Source organism: Lepidochelys kempii, chromosome 1, assembly GCF_965140285.1.
Source record: "Lepidochelys kempii isolate rLepKem1 chromosome 1, rLepKem1.hap1, whole genome shotgun sequence".
In the NCBI taxonomy this organism is placed as follows: Eukaryota; Metazoa; Chordata; order Testudines; family Cheloniidae; genus Lepidochelys; species Lepidochelys kempii.
Genome location: NC_136380.1, coordinates 46,920,452 through 46,934,169, shown reverse-complemented (window position 1 = coordinate 46,934,169; position 13,718 = coordinate 46,920,452). Strand labels below are relative to the sequence as shown.

General features: G+C 47.1%; 1 protein-coding gene across 7 annotated transcripts in view; it reads right to left on the bottom strand.

Annotated features, from left to right (window-relative positions):
• The window catches only part of MTUS2 (microtubule associated scaffold protein 2), a 502,895-nt gene extending 490,561 nt beyond the window's left edge, over window positions 1-12,334 (bottom strand). For 3 of the 7 annotated variants that reach the window (XR_012158528.2, XM_073340845.2, XM_073340838.2), the window contains exon 1: window positions 12,053-12,330. The gene's annotated coding sequence lies outside the window, so the exon portion shown is untranslated. Of the gene's footprint in view, window positions 1-12,052 lie in introns of all 7 variants that reach the window. The other 4 variants (XM_073340900.2, XM_073340891.2, XM_073340921.2 and 1 more) reach the window with 3 other exon arrangements.
• Between the last annotated feature and the right edge of the window lie 1,384 nt (window positions 12,335-13,718).

Genomic DNA, 13,718 nt, shown 5'->3' with positions numbered 1-13,718 from the left:
TTACCGAAGAGCAACTAGAGGGGTTTTCTGTCTATTTGCCTGGAGACAAAGGTGTTAGGTTTGTGGGGTTTTTTGTTTTGTTAAGGATTTTTCTGTAGGCTGACAATCACTATCAGAGAACATAGGTATCCGGTTACAGCACAACCTATTTTTGTTTTGACAAGCCAAATTGTTTGTTTGTTTTTTAGTTCTAACTCTCGGGTGTAAAGTTAGTTAAAAACAGAGAGGCAAACATGACCGAAACCAAGGAAACAGCCAAAGAGGCTGCCCACAGGAGAGCTATGGAGGCAAAGGAAAAAGAAATGGCGGAAAAGGAAAAAGAGAAGAAGCATGTACTGGAGATGGAGAAGGCAAAGGCTGAGTGGAATCTACTGGATAACCCTAACCATCCTTCCCCAACAATCCACAAATGGGAGCGACTATGACCCCAGTATGATGAATCCAGTGATATTGCTGAATATTTTCTCACCTTTGAGAGGATTGCACTCTCTATAAAATTCCTGAAGCTCATAAGATGACCACATTGGTCGCAAAATTAACTGGAAGAGCTCTGGACATATTCAATAAGATGCCTATTGATGAGGCTTGACTATAATAAGTTCAAGGATTTGGTTTTAAAGCAATTTCAAATTACATCTGAAACGTACAGAATAAAATTTCGAATGCTTGAGAGGGCCTGGACTAAGTAATGTGGCTTATCTGAACCAGATGAAGGATCTGTTAGATAAATGGGTCCAAGGAAGGGGTGTCACTAGCTTTGACAGAATGTGTGATTTGATAGCTCAGGAGCAATTCCTGAATATGTCCAAGGAGGAAATAAACAGTGTTTATGGGATAAGGAAATGGACTCAGCAGAAAGTCTTTCTTCTGATGCTGATCGATACGAGCAGTCCCAGACTGCCCTCTAGAGATGTGGGGCAAGCCTGAACAAAACGGGTAGATGGAGGAGAGAGGAACAACCCTGGTCGCAGTTGGAGCGGATACCAGAAGGGACACCCTCAGACCACACCCTACTACCGGGGGCAGCCCAAGGCCCCAGCTACACACCAAGGAATACTCCAGACACCTTATCGTCCTGCCACACCATTCTCCAGCAACCCACCTCACCCCAGTGACCTATCAGCTGGACGATGTTTTAAATGTAACGAGCCAGGGCATGTAAAGGCCAACGACCCCCAGAACCTCAACAGATTACAGTTCATTGCACCGGAATCACACCAGAGGTCCTCAGGCCCAGATACCTACCAGATACCCTTGGAGCGGAGGGAAACTGAGTGTGGGTGGGAAGAAGGTCACTGCATGGAGGGACACCGGAGCACAAGTGTCTGCTATCCATGCTTCCTTAGTGGACCCCAATTTAATCGGCCCAGAGATCCAAATGACAATTCAACCCTTCAAGTCCAACTCTTTCAATTTGCCTACAGCCAAGTTGCCTGTCCAGTACAAGGGCTGGTCAGGAACGTGGACTTTTGCAGTCTATGATGATTATCCCATCCCCATGCTATTGGGGGAAGACTTGGCCAATCATATGAAGCTAGCCAAGAGGGTGGGAATGGTCATCCGCAGCCAGGCTAAGCAAGCCGTCCTGCCTAGCTCTGTTCTGGAAACTACCAGGACCCGGTCAGAGGTGATGGACCCGAACCCCAGGCCAACGACTGCAACAGCAGTAGTGGATCCAGTTCCAGAGACCCAGACAGAGCCAGTCCCAGAACCGGAACCGGCAGCAGCTGATAACCCTACACAAGAGGCTCAGCCGGAGCCTGAACCCCAACATAGTGCACCAGCGGAGAGCGGTTCACAGTCAGCTGAAACAGCCCCATCTCCTACATCGCTTCCAGAGGGACCAAGCCTAGGTCCAAAATCCAATGAGGAACTGAGGTCTCCAGCATCAAGGGAACAGTTCCAGATCGAACAGGAAGCAGATGAAAGCCTCCAGAGAGCTAGGACAGTGGTACGGAGCAACCCACTGCCTCTCAGCTCTTCTAATTGATCCAGGTTTGGTGTAGAAAGAGGACTTTTATACAAGGAAACTTTCTGGTGGACACCAGGAAGACTGGCATCCTCAGAGACAGTTGGTAGTTCCAACTAAGTACCGGGCCAAGCTCTTGAGCTTGGCCCACGATCATCCTAGTGGCCATGCTAGGGTGAACAGGACCAAAGACAGTTTGGGGAGGTCATTCCACTGGGAGGAGATGGGCAAGGATGTTTCTACCTATGTGTGGTCTTGTGAGGTGTGCCAAAGAGTGGGAAAACCCCAAGACCAGGTCAGAGCCCCTCTCCAGCCACTCCCCATCATTGAAGTTCCACTTCAGCAAGTAGCTGTGGATATTCTGGGTCCTTTTCCAAAAAAAGGAACCCAGAGGAGAGCAGTACATACTGACTTTCATGGATTTTGCAAGCTGATGGCCAGAAGCAGTAGCTCTAAGCAACACCAGGGCTAAAAGTGTGTGCCAGGCACTAGCAGACTTTTTGCCAGGGTAGCTTGGCCCTCAGACATCCTCACAGATGCAGGAACTCATTTCCTGGCAGGAACTATGGAAAGCCTTTGGGAAGCTCATGGGGTGAATCACTTGGTTGCCACCCCTTATCAAACAAATGGCCTGGTGGAGAAATGTAATGGGACTTTGGGAGCCATGATATGTAAATTCGTAAATGAGCACTCCAATGATTGGGACCTAGTGTTGCAGCAGTTGCTTTTTGCCTACAGAGCTGTACCACATCCCAGTTTAGGGTTTTCGCCATTTGAACTTGTATATGGCCACGAGGTTAAGGGGCCATTACAGTTGGTGAAGCAGCAATGGGAGGGGTTTACACTTTCTCCAGGAACTAACATTCTGGACTTTGTAACCAACCTACAAAACACCCTCCGAACCTCTTTAGCCCTTGCTAAAGAAAACCTGCAGGATGCTCAAAAAGAGCAAAAAGCCTGGTATGATAAACATGCCAGACAGCGTTTCTTCAAAGTAGGGGACCAGGTCATGGTCTTAAAGGTGCTCCAGGCCCATAAAATGGAAGCGTCGTGGGAAGGGCCATTCATGGTCCAGGAGTGCCTGGGAGCTGTTAATTATCTCATAGCTTTCCCCACCTCCAACCGAAAGCCTAAGGTGTACCATATTAATTCTCTAAAGCCCTTTTATTCCAGAGAATTAAAGGTTTGTCAGTTTACAGCCCAGGGAGGAGATGACGCTGAGTGGCCCGAAGGTGTCTACTACGAAGGGAAAAGTGCTGGTGGTGTGGAAGAGGTGAACCTCTCCATGACCCTTGGGCGTATGCAGCGACAGCAGATCCAGGAGCTGTGCACTAGCTACGCGCCAATGTTCTCAGCCACCCCAGGACTGACTGAACGGGCATACCACTCCATTGACACAGGTAATGCTCACCTAATTAAAGTCCAACCTTACCAGGTGTCTCCTCAAGCTAAAACTGCTATAGAATGGGAGATCCAGGATATGCTACAGATAGGGGTAATCCGCCCCTCCTGCAGTGCATGGGCATCTCCAGTGGTTCTAGTTCCCAAACCAGGTGGGGAGATACGTTTTTGCGTGGACTATCGTAAGCTAAATGCTGTAACTCGCCCAGACAACTATCCAATGCCACGCACAAATGAACTATTAGAGAAACTGGGACGGGCCCAGTTCATCTCTACCTTGGACTTAAACTAAGGGGTACTAGCAGGTACCGCTAGATAAATCCGCCAAGGAAAGGTCAGCCTTCATCACATATGTTGGGCTGTATGAATTTAATGTACTCCCTTTCGGGCCGCGGAATGCACCCGCCACCTTCCAAAGACTTGTAGATGGTCTCGTAGCGGGATTAGGAGAATATACAGTCGCCTACCTTTATGATGTGGCCATATTTTCAGATTCCTGGGCAGAACACCTGGAACATCTACAAAAAGTCCTTGAGCGCATAAGGGATGCAGGACTAACTGTTAAGGCTAAGAAGTGTCAAATAGGCCTAAACAGAGTGACTTACCTTGGACACCAGGTGGGTCAAGGAACCATCAGCCCCCTACAGGCCAAAGTGGATGCTATCCAAAAGTGGCCTGTCCCAAAGTCAATGAAACAGGTCCAATCCTTCTTAGGCTTGGCCGGTTATTACAGGCGATTTGTACCGCAATACAGCCAAATCGCCGCCCCACTGACAGACCTAACCAAAAAGAAACAGCCAAATGCCGTTCAGTGGACCGAAGAGTGTCAGAAGGCCTTTAACCAGCTTAAAGCGACACTTATGTCTGACCCTGTACTAAGGGCCCCAGACTTTGACAAACCTTCCTAGTAACTACAGATGCATCCGAGAGTGGTGTGGGAGCAGTTTTAATGCAGGAAGGACTGGATCAAGAATTCCACCCTGTAGTTTGTTTCTCAGCAAGAAGCTGTCTGAGAGGGAAAGCAACTTGTCAGTCAGTGAAAAAGAATGTTACGCCATTGTCTACGCTCTGGAAAAGCTACGCCCATATGTCTGGGGACGGCGTTTCCACCTGCAAACTGACCATGCTGCGCTACAGTGGCTTCATACTGCCACAGGAAATAACAAAAAACTTATTCAGTGGAGTTTAGCTCTCCAAGATTTTGATTTCGACATCCAGCATATCTCAGGAGCTTCTAACAAAGTGGCTGATGCACTCTCCCGTGAAAGTTTCCTAGAATCAACTGGTTAAAATCATCCTTGAGATGTGGAAAATATTGTTAGTCTTTATATACTAGGTAGTATATTTAGAGGTGCATGTGTCTTAACTCTGTTTTCTCCTAGAGCTCCAGGAAGAAATCACAGCCAGCATTTCACCCATCTGTGATTTGGGAGGCGTGTCATAAATATAAAGGGAAGGGTAAACACCTTTAAATCCCTCCTGGCCAGAGGAAAAACCCTTTCTCCTGTAAAGGGTTAAGAAGCTAGGATAACCTTGCTGGTACCTGACCAAAATGACCAATAAGGAGACAAGATACTTTAAAAGGTGGGGGGGGAGAAACAAAGGTTCTCTGTCTGTGTGCTGCTTTTGCCGGGACCAGAACAGGAATGCAGGTCAGAACTCCTGTAAAGAGTTAGTAAGCAATCTCGTTCGATATGCGTTAGATTCTCTTTTGTTATGCTGAATGGAATGTATATTCCTGTGTCTGTCTTTTTGTAACTTAAGGTTTTACCTAGAGGGATTTTTGATGTTTTGAATCTGATTACCCTGTAAGGTATTTACCATCCTGATTTTTACAGAGGTGATTCTTTTACTTCAATTAAAATTCTTCTTTTTAAGAACCTGATTGCTTTCTCATTGTACTTAAGATCCAAGCGTTTGGGTCTGTGTTCACCTATGCAAATTGGTGAGGATTTTTTATCAAGCCTTCCCCAGGAAAGGGGGTGTAGGGTTTGGGAGGATTTTTTGGGGGGAAAGACATTTCCAAGCAGGCTCTTTTCCTGTTATATATTTGTTAGATGCTTGGTGGTAGCAGCAATAAAGTCCAGGGGCAAAAGGTAAAATAGTTTGTACCTTGGGGAAGTTTTAACCTAAGCTGGTAAAAATAAGCTTAGGGGGTCTTTCATGCAGGTCCCCACATCTGTGCCCTAGAGTTCAGAGTGGGGGAGGAACCTTGACAGGAGCATATATGAGCCGAATGGGCACTGCCACCTAAAAATCTCCAATTGAAGGTGAATGCCATTAGGAAGAAAAGGAGGAGACAAAGGGGGCTGGCAGTTCCTAAAAGATGTAATACTAGAGCAGGGGGAGGCAACTTATGGCATGCTGATTTTCAGTGGCACTCACACTGGCTGGGTCCTGGCCACTGGTCCGGGGGGCTCTGCATTTTAGTTTAATTTTAAATGAAGCTTCTTAAACATTTTAAAAACCTTATTTACTTTACATACAATAGTTCAGTTATATATTAAAGACTTCTAGAAAGACCTTTAAAATCGTTAAAATGTATTACTGGCATGCGAAACCTTAAATTAGAGTGAATAAATGAAGACTTAGCACACCATTTCTGAAAGGTTGCCGACCCCTGTACTAGAGGCTCAAACTATTCCAATGCAAAAGATAGATAAGAGCCACAGGAAGCCAATATGGCTGCACAAAGAGCTTTTTAGCTACCTAAAACCCAAAAAGGGACACATACAGGAAATGGAAGGAGGGGCATGTCACCAAGGAAGTGAACATGGAAATAGCACGAGCATGTAGGGACAAAATCAGGAAAGCCAAAGCAAAGAATAAATTACAGCTGGCAAGGAATGTTAGCAAAACCACAAGGGGGTTCTTCAAATATGTCAGACAAAAGAAAGATCAGGGATGGTGTTGGTCCACTGCTCAGTGGGGAAGATGAGCTGGTAACGGAAGACAATAGGAAGGCAAAGTTGCCCAATGCCTACTTTGCTTCAGTTGTCTCTCAAAAAAACATGACTGGATGACTAGCAAAGTTATCATAGAAAATAAAGGGGAAGGAATGCACATCAGGATAAGTAAACACGTCAGATCTTCGACAAATCTGAATGAATTCAGGTGAGCAGGGCTGAAGAATTAAAGATGGAGAAAAGTTGTTCTCTTGCCACAGAAGGCAGGACAAGAGGCAATGGGTTCAAACTACAGAATAGCATATTTAGATTAAATCTTAGGAAAAACTACTTAACTGTAAGAATGATCTGGAAAAAGGGGCAAACAGTGAGGTAGCAAAATCTGCATAGGATACAAAACTATTCAAGATAGTTAAATCCGAAGGAGTTACAAGGGGATCTCACAAAACTGGGTGACTGGGCAACAAAATGGCGGATGAAATTGAGGATAGGTTCATCAATGGCTATTAGCCAAGGTGGGCAGGGATGATGTCCCTAGCCTCTGTTTGCCAGAAGCTGGGAATGGGTGACAGGGGATGGATCACTTGATGATAACCTGTTCTGTTCATTCCCTCTGAAGTACCTGGCATTGGCCACGGTTGGAAGACAGGATACTGGGCTAGATGGACCTTTGGTCTGATCCAGTATGGCCGTTCTTGTGAGCACCCATAAGGACACTACTTGAAGGTCTTGTACAGAGTGAAACTATCTGGTGAGCAGGTCTTTACTGGTATCTTGCGCTTTAGACAAGAACTCTAAAACATTCCCTCTGCACAACCCATCATAATGATTCTGGAATGTTGGCATCAGCAAATCTTGCCAAAGCTGTATAGATCTGTTACGATGCCCTGAATCTTCATTTTTCTCTTTAGCTTTCAACTTTACTTATGGCATAACAGCACCTGCTAATGCCATTATAGTATTGTTGTGCTGGTTTTTTTATCATAAAATACAAACTCCTCAGATCTGCTCCAGCCCCTTTGTATTGCCCTGGCAGTAAAAGGGGGCTGTAAAGTCAGTTTAAACAGCGAAATGAGGATTGCCCCAGACTGGAGAAATCTCAGGTGGCAGAAAAAGCTCTAACAACATGATCCCACTCGGCCGTTGGCATAGTGGGCATGTCCAGGAAGAGAACGTGGTTGGAGCATCTCTGTACTCAGGCAGCCCTTGGCTGCTACAATGGCTGCCAAAGGGCCACTCTCAAAGGGCCATTCTATCTAGGCATAACTTAGAGCAGCCCAGCTCAGAGTCCAGGGAATTCAAAAAGTGGCAAAACGCCACTTCTCTTCCCCCATGCCCACACGTGGGTCTTGCACCAAACCTTGGTATTGCAGCGTTTGTTTTTCCAGGAACAATGTTAAAAATGTATTACTGGGAGTATTTAACAACTCCCAAGCAAGGGCCCAAAGCAGCTCAGAAGAACAAACTGGGCATGGGACCTCCACGGGAGCTACTTGGAACTTGTTCAGCACTGTCAGGAGAAGGGTGGCGTTTGGCTGATCACTTAACAGAGGCCTAAGATCCAGGCAGGGAATTTAGCCTGAGAGTGAAAAGCTATTTAGAAAAGCTGGACGTGCACAAGTCCATGGGGCCGGACGAGTTGCATCCGAGAGTGCTGAAGGAATTGGCGGCTGTGATTGCAGAGCCATTGGCCATTATCTTTGAAAACTCGTGGCGAACCGGGGAAGTCCCCGATGACTGGAAAAAGGCTAATGTAGTGCCAATCCTTAAAAAAGGGAAGAAGGAGGATCCTGGGAACTACAGGCCAGTCAGCCTCACCTCAGTCCCCGGAAAAATCATGGAGCAGGTCCTCAAAGAATCAATCCTGAAGCACTTGCATGAGAGGAAAGTGATCAGGAACAGCCAGCATGGATTCACCAAGGGAAGGTCATGCCTGACTAATCTAATCGCCTTTTATGATGAGATTACTGGTTCTGTGGATGAAGGGAAAGCAGTGGATGTATTGTTTCTTGACTTTAGCAAAGCTTTTGACACGGTCTCCCACAGTATTCTTGTCAGCAAGTTAAGGAAGTATGGGCTGGATGAATGCACTATAAGGTGGGTAGAAAGCTGGCTAGATTGTCGGGCTCAACGGGTAGTGATCAATGGCTCCATATCTAGTTGGCAGCCGGTATCAAGTGGAGTACCCCAAGAGTCGGTCCTGGGGCCAGTTTTGTTCAATATCTTCATAAATGATCTGGAGGATGGTGTGGATTGCACTCTCAGCAAATTTGCGGATGATACTAAACTGGGAGGAGTGGTAGATACGCTGGAGGGGAGGGATAGGATACAGAAGGACCTAGACAAATTGGAGGATTGGGCCAAAAGAAATCTGATGAGGTTCAACAAGGATAAGTGCAGGGTCCTGCACTTAGGACGGAAGAACCCAATGCACAGCTACAGACTAGGGACCAAATGGCTAGGCAGCAGTTCTGCGGAAAAGGACCTAGGGGTGACAGTGGATGAGAAGCTGGATATGAGTCAGCAGTGTGCCCTTGTTGCCAAGAAGGCCAATGGCATTTTGGGATGTATAAGTAGGGGCATAGCGAGCAGATCAAGGGACGTGATCGTTCCCCTCTATTCGACATTGGTGAGGCCTCATCTGGAGTACTGTGTCCAGTTTTGGGCCCCACACTTCAAGAAGGATGTGGATAAATTGGAGAGAGTCCAGCGAAGGGCAACAAAAATGATTAGGGGACTGGAACACATGACTTATGAGGAGAGGCTGAGGGAGCTGGGATTGTTTAGCCTGCAGAAGAGAAGAATGAGGGGGGATTTGATAGCTGCTTTCAACTACCTGAAAGGGGGTTCCAAGGAGGATGGCTCTAGACTGTTCTCAATGGTAGCAGATGACAGAATGAGGAGTAATGGTCTCAAGTTGCAGTGGGGGAGGTTTAGATTGGATATTAGGAAAAACTTTTTCACTAAGAGGGTGGTGAAATACTGGAATGCGTTACCTAGGGAGGTGGTAGAATCTCCTTCCTTAGAGGTTTTTAAGGTCAGGCTTGACAAAGCCCTGGCTGGGATGATTTAACTGGGAATTGGTCCTGCTTCGAGCAGGGGGTTGGACTAGATGACCTTCTGGGGTCCCTTCCAACCCTGATATTCTATGATTCTATGAACTCTATGGCTAGAGGGACAACATGTAAGACTGATTAACGCAGAGGCAGAGAGTTTCTTGTGGAGCAGCTGACTGAAGCTTTTGTTTTGTTTTCATGTTGTCCTTTTCTGTTAAAAACATGATACCCACTGATGAGGATGCTTTTTAATATTAGAAAGGCCTTCTTCGACTTGTTTGTTTCACAGGTGATGGAAAACTAAGGCAGGGGCTCACCTGCAGCACCACACCTGACCACATGGGTGCACTAGGGTGACCTCTACAAGAACTGTTCCTAACTAGTATGTTATGGCAACTGCTATTTAACCTAAACAAACTATTGCTTCCACCAATAATCAATTATATCTGCTAACTCTTTTGGCAATATTGTATTATTGCTACCCGATAGTTCTGGTGCTATGTGCAATACTACATTGCTTCAGAAATGTAACTCTTGCTTAAAAAAACAATGAAAGAGCTGGCCTATCAAGGAAAATTTTCAGATAGCCCAAATGCAGGGCAAAATATTCAAAGTTAATGTGTAGAAACCACCCAAAGTCTATCAGAAAACCCAAAGGACAGAAATCCTAACCCTGTGTGAAGTCTCATCCCAACTGGCCACCAACATTTGGACAAAAACCCAGAATTTAGGTCCTATTTCAAAATGCAATTTTAATTATGGAGTTGCTACCAGGTGCCTTTGTAACCATCTTATACCCATCTGTTGCATTTATTATTGTCTAGTGTGAAGTATTTGTACACACATATACCATTATGTGTGTACAAATACTTCACACTAGACAATAATAAATGACAAGAGCCTCAGTGGCTTGCCCCTAGCAAATTACACTGGTCCCTACCATGTTACCCCCTACATTAGTGTAAGATTAACTATGACCTTATTCTGTAGTTATGGGTGTTTTGTCTGAGTAGGGATTGCAGAGTCAGGTCCTCTATCTTTAATGATTTTGTCATTTTCCTCATGATTGAAGATATATGCCAGTGTAGCTACTATTGTTTATACTCTTTAAAGAAAGTAACTAGGTGCTGCAGAGTGCTGCTAAAGAAATCTGACCACCACACTGGGTCACATCACCACCTGAAGTAAATTAGGTCAGCTCCACTGAATCCAAGAGCTGTGGGTGCTCTGCACTTGTCAGTAGGCACCCAGAACCCAGCAGTGTTGCTGCTGTTAAAAGTGAACATCAACAAGCAACCTTTGGTCTTTATCCCGATGCTGTACAGGAGTAAATGGCACCTTAACTATTTAATTCATTAGGTTCCTTAGAACTCTTCACTGAATGTATGAGAAATCCTGGTGACATTACTTCTCCCTACTAAGCATTTTAGGAATAATATCAACATATGTTTTCACCACAGGCAGTAATAGCTCTATCAATATTCAGATATTGAAACAAAAAAAACTGTAGACTATGTTTCAAAGAGAATTACATTAGTATTTAAAATATAGCTGTAACATTTGGCATATTTAAAGTTCTTTTCTATGCATTTTCTTCTGTATTAATTTTTACTATACAAAAGTCTAAGGATTAAATAAACTAATCTCCTTCCAGGGAAGGCTCAAGCACATATCCCAAGATCTCTCTAGAGCAATTATATGCAAAATGAAAACAAATGTTCAGTGGACTCAATGAGCAAAGCACCACACAAGCCGAAAACAAAAATCTAGCCCCTTAATAGCAATTCCTGTCAGAGGTCCTACAGGGAAGTGCCATCTTGAAGAAAGATTTTTTTTTTATGTGCTTATGTCTATGGTAAGAGGAGCGAGGAGGACGTTCAAAGTTTAGGCTGATGCATCAGCTTTCTGGTCACCCACTGAGGTCTCAGTGAGCGCTTCCACACACCAGATCTGCTTGCTCCACCTAAGCACAGCGAGGTAGGTGAAGGAGGCAGTGAACGCCGGGACTTGGAATTTCTTCAGGGGCAGCTTTCACCTTACTCTGCGCCTCTAGGACACTAACCAGCTAACTTTGTCTCATCATACCCCATCATGCAGCCCAGCTTCCCCCATCAACCCGTGCAAGTGACATGAGCAGCACTCTGAGGACTAGTAGCTGCCCAAGATGCTGCAGTACCTGTCCCAGCCCCAGAAGGCGAGAAATGCCTGATGAGGTCACACTATAGACAGTTATTAGCAACGTGTGACCCTTTCTCTGTGGGGAGCTGGGGGTGTTGTGTGGGGCTGGGGGGGGGGCTAAGGTGTCTTGTGCCATTGGAGGGGGGGGGAGAGAAACAGCATCTTCTCCAGCCCTGGGAAATATACAACCTGCGCAGCTGGCCGGGGGCGGATCGCGCTACTCTCAAAAGCGGGCAGTGGCGGGGTTGGTTTTGCTTGGGGGTCTGCTCAGCCTTGCGCGGTTAGGCTGGGGGGGGGGGAGCGTCCTGTGCTGCAGAGGACCATGGATGTGGAGTCCTCAAGCCCCCACCCCCGAGTGGCAGATGCCCGGGAACGAGACCCCGCTGAGGGGGTAAAAACTTGCCCAGGCAAAGCCGCGGCTGGAAGGATACCGGGCACACGCAGAAACCCGCATCCGCGTGGCCGGGTCCGAGAAGTCCCCGCCCGCCCCTGCCACGCGGGGAGCAGCTCCCGGGGGGCAGGGAAGGACGCACGATCCGTACCTGGGTCCGCGGTGCAGCCGCCTTCTCCTCCAGGACAAAGGGAAGCCGGGGAGGGGGGGACGGGGGGACGGGACACCAGCGCGCCCGCTCCCAGCCGAGGGCTCCTGCTCCAGCCTCAGATCGCACCCGGCCAGCCGCAGCGAAGGGGAGATGCGGGCACGGGCAGGGAGCTATATATACACCCAGCGCGCAGCCTCCTCCAGCGGCGCCCGCTGCCTCCCCGCTCCCCAGCCTCCAGCCGCCGGCCACGGCAGGAGCCACAGCGCCCTCTGCAGGCACGCCGGCAGCCGTGCCCCTTGGAGGCTGGTTTTCCAAAGGAACCGGGTCCAGACTTGCTAAATCCTGCCGCTACAGCAAAGAAAGCCCACAGGGATGGATTTTAGGCTGCATGTAAAAATAAATCAAATAAAATAAATAAATAAATAAAAAAGCAGCAGCTATTACTAACACTGTCCCATTTTTTAATAGGGCTGTCGCCCGGCTCTGTGGACACTGCTCATGGGACGTTGGCAGGTCCCCAAACACTTCCAGAAGCATTGCCAGCCCCAGGCAGCTGAAAGCGGAGAGTCAGCTGCCCCACCAAAATCAGGGGATTGACTTAAAACTCGTGAGATTTTGAAAAATTCATTTGCCTTCCGTTCTTCGAGCCTTTAGGGTTCACATTTTCAAGCTTTTCTCTGCAAGCGTGAGGGCGAAAAAACTTTAAAATGAAGGCTGGGATTCTTATGTAACAACAACAGCATGATTCCAGATGCTGGGGATTTAAAAACAGAAAAACACCAGTACTGTGAGATTTGAGATACAGTTGCAGTAGACAACACTGTTTCAGGGTCCATTAGAAGCTAGCATTCTGCAATGCTACCACATGATGGATGATGATGTGCTAAATCTTGGTGTCTGAAATGTGATAGCCCCTGGTCTGAAATAGCCTGAGTTTGCTGACCTTTAGGGCAGTGGTTTTCAAACTTTTTTTCTGGGGACCCAGCTGAAGAAAATTATTGATGCCTGCAACCCAACGGAGCTGGCGATGAAGGGTTTGGGGTGTAGGAGGGGCTCAGGACAAAGGGTTGTGGCAAAGGGTTGGGGTGTGGGGGTGAGAGCATGGGAGGGGGCTCTGGGCTGGGACAAGGGTGCAGGGGGGGGTCAGGGCTCTGTGCTGGTGGTACAGGCTCTGGTGTGGGGCTGGGGATGAGGGGTTTGGGGTGCAGGAGGGGTTCGAGCCAGCGCTCAGGGCGGGGGCAGCACATGGAGCCCCATGGTCCCCCTGCCTAGAAGCTAGAGACGCAGCTGGTCGCTTCCAGGGTGCAGAGCAGTGTTGGAAAAAAGGTAGGCACTAGCCTGCCTTAGCTGGGCAGCACTGCTGATGGGACTTTTAATGTCCCAGCGGGTGGTGCTGACCAGAGCAAGGTGATACAGGGTCTTGAAAAACACTGCTTTAGGGTACTCTCTTTACTGAGGACAGAATGTATGCTTAAGGCCTTCCATTTCTGAGTTCCTATTCTAAATGTCAAGATTCTAATTTCTTGTATGCTCTCACTTAATGCTGAAAAGGAAAACAAATTGTGCCTATTGATGATGTATAAAGAACGCCAAAAATGTGCCCCTCGAACCACCCTCCCACCCCCAAAAATTTGTTTTTTGTTTTTTAAAAATAAAAGAACAAAAC